The sequence below is a fragment of the Notamacropus eugenii genome, chromosome 3 (genome assembly GCF_028372415.1).
Source record: "Notamacropus eugenii isolate mMacEug1 chromosome 3, mMacEug1.pri_v2, whole genome shotgun sequence".
NCBI classification, from domain to species: Eukaryota; Metazoa; Chordata; class Mammalia; order Diprotodontia; family Macropodidae; genus Notamacropus; species Notamacropus eugenii.
In genome coordinates, this window is record NC_092874.1 from 473254851 (window position 1) to 473260850 (window position 6000).

Sequence of the window (6000 nt, forward strand, 5' to 3'; positions counted from 1 at the left end):
GTAAAATAAACTGGAGAAAGAAATGGCAAATCAATCCAATATCTTTGCCAAGAAAACCCCAAATTGTGTCATGAAGAGTCAGACAGGACTGAAATGATTGAACAACAGTAATGTTGACTTATCTAATAATTCACACTGAAATATTTGCTGTAATTAATGTCCATTTAAAAGCTGTAATCCAAATGTTGTCTATTACTATAGTAAGCAAAGATTGTCAACTGGCTCTTGAGCAGAAATCCACACATCTTTAAGTCTGTTGGAGGCAGCCTGGTGCTAATGTCCACATCATCCTATTTCCTTCTTGTACAGAAAGTGTAGAGTGGGGACCAACCAGCTGAAGGACGAGCAGATCTGGAGCAAAGGTACCTGGGTGGTGTCTGCTGCGACTCAAGCACTCTTTTCCTTTTGTCACTCTTCCATAGATGCTTGGGTGTGTCCACCCTTTCCAGATGGGCCTCTGGAGCTAGTGCCTGGGCTTACAGCTGGACACTGCCCACCGCTGGCCCGGAATTTAGACAACAGCTCCCACTGCTGGCCTTCGAGGAGATGGCTGAGGATTCTTAGTCTTTTAGTTCACCTTGCCTATAGCACGGGCACGCTGGCAGAGAGGGAATGAATTCTAAGTTTGTGCTAATTGTCTTTGCCTAAAACCACAGAAAGTTGGGAAATGAGGCTGGGAACTTAAAGCATCCCTCATCTTCCTGCCAAAAACCAAGGAAAACCCAAGGGGAAGGAACAAGGACAACTTTGACAGGACATGTCTTCAAAGCAGTTCAGACCTATTCAACAAGTATTTTTAATATCCTACCATGTGGAAGGCATGCCAAGCACTGAGGTTCAAACTTCTCTTAGGGAGCTTAGAGCAGAGACCATTTCATTCTTTGTCTTGGCATTGCCAACATAGACTGCCTGCACATAGCAAGTTCTTAAGAAATATTTGTTGATTGATTGGTTTCATGCTGTGTCCCTCTCACCCCAGTAGAATTTTAGTACCTTGAACTGTACCTGAGACATGATAGATATTTAATAAATGATTATTTGACTGAATTTACTAGGGCTAGACATTCTAATGATATTCTAAAGTTTGAAAATGATTTTTAGCTCATTTGAATCTCACAACAACACTGTGAAGTAGGTACTTTTAGTGTTATTCTTATTTTTACAAATGAGGAAACTGAGGCTCAAATAAGCTGCCTGTGGTCACACAGCCAGTAAATGGCAAAGGTGAGATTTGGAATCTGGTCTTTTTTGACTCAGTACAGGAATCTACCTGCCAACCATTCTCTCTCCCAGAGAAGTTAATATGGGATTATTGGAGGAGAGGGGAAACTAACAATCTAGGGAAGGAAGATTAGGAAAGGCTTCCTTTAGGAGGTATCACCTGAGCTGAGCTGTCAAGGAAGCTAGGGATTTGAAGAGACTAGCAATCTGACCTTGGGCAAGTCACTTAACCTGTCTGCTTCATTTTCCTTAACTGTAAAGTAGGGACAATAGCAGCACCTACAGCTGTTGATACTATTTGTAAAGTACTTAGCACAGTACCTAATACACGGTAGGTGTCAGAATTCCTGGTGCCCAAGATTCTTTTGAGGAGTATGCTAGAAGTGATGAGCCGCCATGAAAAGGACACCTACTTGGTGCTGGATAAGTAACTGGGCATCAGTTCCTTCATCTATAAAATAGAGATTGGATACCTCCAACCATGCCACTCTCTTTCTCAACACACTTTAGTAGCTTCTCATTGCTTCAAGGCCAAAATGCAAATTCCTCTATTTGTTATTTGAAACCTATCCTGCCTATCTCTCTGGACTGATTACCTATGATTCCCTTTCATATGTATTCTCAATCCAGTAGAGTCTAGCCACACTAACCTCTATATTCAATGTTCTGTCTAATGCCATGCCTTGGCACCTATGCCTATAATGCCCTCCCTTCTCATCTCTGCTGTGGGAACCTCTAACTGCTTTCTCCTTGTTAAAATTAGAGTTTGATTTTGAAAAAAAAAATAGATGTAATGCTTTAAGGTTTGCTAAGAAGCTTGCATGTTCTCACCCTTGGGATGATCTTTCTTTCCCTTCACTTCTCAAATCTAAGCCTTCACCAAATTCTGGAGACTTTATTTCTTCAACCTTACCTACTTCTCTGGATCCGTAATGCCCACCCTCCCCTTCCTCAGCTTCCCAATTCTTGCCTTTCCTTTGAAGCGTCCACCTTCTTCTCTGAGAAAACTTCCTGTTCCTTTGTTCCATAGTTGGTGATGACCAGTTCCCTTTGGCCTTTTGCTGGAACTTGTATCTCATTAGCTATTATAAGTATTTATCTGAGAATATAATGAATAGAGAGATGGAATTGGGGTCTGGCTCAAATCCCACCCACCTTTGGCATTCTTAGCTGTGTGACCTAAGCTAGGTGTCCCAATGGATAGATAGAGTGCTGGATCTGAAGTCCAGAAGACCCAAGTTCAAATCTGGCCTCTGACACTCAACAGCTCTGTGATCTGGGCAAGTTACTTCACTTTAGTCTGCCTTGGTTGCTTCATCTGTAAAAAGGTGATAATGATAACCATCTGTCTCCAGGGTTACTGTGAGAATTAAAAAGAGATCATTCTTATAAAATGCTTTGTAGACCTCAAAGTGCTATACATATGCCAGCTGTAACGATGTCTTTAGCCCTTTGAGCCTCTGGTAATAATTCAGGCTACAAATGATAAACTGTTTGCAACCTTGCTGTGGGAAAAGAATGCCATCACCTAGAAAACCACAGGGCCTTGACCCATTGACTTCATATTTCCCTAATAGACTGTAAGTTCCATGAGGCCAGGCCTTGTTTTCCCCAGGGCTTCCCCTCCAGGCATCTTTCAACAAAGGTGGGTTAAAGAGAATTGAGGATTTCCTTTCTTACCCATATCTGCTCTCCTTTCTTGCCTCTCTTTCTTCCTTTTCCTGGACAGCAACCTTCTTCAGGGGGCCTTTCCTGGTGGCTTATGTTTTCTCCTCTAAAGTTATCTTCCACCTGCTTTATATGTATCTTATAGTGTGCTTACTTTTATACATGTTTTCTCCTTCATCAGACAGGGAACTCCTGTAGGGCAGGGACTGTGTCTTGTATTTTCAGAGCTTAACACAGCGCCTAGCAGATAGTAGGGGCTTGATAAGGATTTGTTGAAAGTTGGTTGAATTCTAGGGTTGGAAGAGACCTCCATGTTTTTCTGGCTCAGCCCATACTTGAAAAATAAAAACCCCACAACATATTTGAAAAGTGGTCAGCCAGCTCCTAACTACCAAGGGAATCCATGACCCTTTTGGACAATTTATGTGGTTTGGCTGTTTTTCCTGACATCACACATAATCTGCTTCGCTCCACCTGGTATCCCTCACTCCCGATTCTGTCCTCTAGGGTCAAGCACAGCAGCACCAATCCTTCTATACAGAAAGCCTTGACATACTTGGACATGGCCATTTTGTCCTTCTGGAATTTTCTCTTGTCCAGGGCAGCCATTGCCAATTCCTTCCCCTGGTTCTTCTATGACATAGACTCAAGGTCCTCCAGCATCTTCGTTGTCCTCCCAGTATCAGAGATTAGAGGATCAGACATTGAAAGTCAGAAGACACCTGAGAAATCGAGACCAATCTCCTCATTTTACAAATGCTGAGACTCAGACTCAGAGAGATCCTGTCATTTGCCCTAAGACACACAGGTGAATTTGGCCTGGGAATCAAACCAGGATTTCTTGACTCCAAGGGCAGCCGTTTCCCCTCTGAACTATGATGTCTCCTTCTCCAGCTTATCTGCACCCTACCTAAATTTTGGCTCCCAGAATGTAACATGGTGCTCCAGGTGTGACAGAGCAGAATGGAGGGAAAGGGGACTGTCGCTTCTCCCTTTCTGGAAGCTATGCTCCTTACAATGCAGCCCCAGGAATTTATCGTTACATCACTTCATCAACTCATATTGACTGGGCAGGACACTAAAACCCCAAGATTTTACCCCAGTGTTTAAAGGTGGTTTATGTCCCTGCTGAAGGCAGTGTAGTCCAAAGTCCCCACCCCCTCTGCTGGCTTCTGCAGGAATAGCTTGAAGGATGAGGATTGTTGGGGCTTTCTCAGCCCTCCTAAAGCCGACACAAAAACATCAGAAAACACAATGTGCTTTGGTGCTGCTAACATGCTGCCCTGTGCTGGAGTGGGGCCCCCATCTCTCCTTTTTCCCCCTGACATTTCCTTCTCTTGTTCAGCTGCCTTGGAGATGAAGCTTGCTAAGTGCTTTTCTCCTGGCCAAATCTTTCTTCCCACAATAACAAAGCAGAACCTGTCACATCATTGGATGAGATTTTGGTAGGGAAAATGTATTCCTAACAGCTCCATTTCATCCTTAGCAAAAGGAAAGGTTTCACATATCATTTGGAATTAAAAGCTTTGGGTTTTAATACTAGCTCTGCCCCTTACTCTCTCTCGTGACCCCAGGCCTCAGTTTTCTCATTTGTGTGAAGTTATTAGATGAGTTGATCTTTAAATGGGCTTTCAAATCTATGACCCACAGCTTCTGGGTTTGATTTTGACTTTTTGGTATATTGCCCAACTCCTGCTCAGGTCAGATCACTGGAAGACTGTAGGCTTCTCCCTGATGCTCCCAAAGGGTTGTCTTTTCCAGGGTCATCTCATGAAGAACACTGTCTGGGAAGCCTTTTTCTGGATTATTATAGTCTGAGTCTAACTCGCTAATCCCTTTATGCCACAGTGAAACAGGGGTCAGATTCCCTCTACAAGCTCAGGAAGTTGGCACTGAACTGCATGTGCCATGCGTTTCCCAGGTCAGAGCCCTCCTACTCCTCTGGCCAGAGGGACTTAGTGCCCAGCAGGGATTTAGGAAGCCCTTTCCAAGGGTGTAAAGTCTAGCCAGCCTGATGCTCAGCTGCTGTGAGTTTTCCAAGGGACCTCAGTCATCCTACCCAGATGGCTCTGGCATCCATGGGAGGCTGAGACCCGGGAAACCTGGGGGAAAGTCCTTTATGTTTTTCAAGGGCTGTGGTGGGGCTGGGGGTGTGGTGACAGCATTGTCATAATGGTTGTTCCTGAGCAGCCACTTAGAGGAATGAGATGTGCTCCCAGCCTCAATCTCTAGTCAGTCAATCAACAAGCATTTATTAAGTAGATACTTTATACCAAGCCCTGAACCTTTGCTCTGGCTTGCCCCCTGACTAGAATTCCCTTCCCCTTCTCTTCTGACTCTTAAAATTCTTTTTTTCAAAGCCTAACTTATGGGCCAATTGGTGTAGGATGCCTTTCCTGCTCCCCCTCCCCTACTGCCAAATAATCTTGGGTTTGTTCTGTGAATATGTCTATGTGTACATGTCCCCTCTGACAGACCACAAACTCCTCAAGGACAGTGACTCTTTTATTTTTGTCTTTGGATCCCCCATGTCCTGCACTGTGCCCAGCATTGGTCACCTGCTCAAGTCATGGCAAGGCTGGCCCTGGGCATATGTCATCACTTGCCCAAACTCCAGATGTCAAGCAATTGTGTATTTGCAAACTGGAGAGGAAGCTACCATCACCCGAATCACCCTCAGCAGAAGGCCCCTTTAACCTCATATCTGGCTGGGCGGAGGATGGGGTAAGGTCGGGGGTAGGGGGCAGAACCTGGTCCTCAGTCCTTCATATCCCTCAGGAACTATGAGAGAGTCCAACGAGGAGAAAATGAGTCTGGTGACTTTGCATAGCCCTCCCTCCCTCAAATCAAAGTCAACTGCAAGTCATGTCATCATTTACCTGATGTCATGGTCCTCTTTGAAAATGAAGGACAAACCACAACCATGAGGGAGCCCACAAGGAGATAATGGTGCCCCCTCCAGGACACATGAGCTCAGGGATGGTATGGTTGGGCTAGGCTGACATTGGTACTTTAACGTGATCACTCTGAATGACCTGGATGGAATGTGGTGAGAATAGTGGAAGAGTATGACTTCAGTAGACATTTGCTCCCAAACATCTTTCTCCCCCC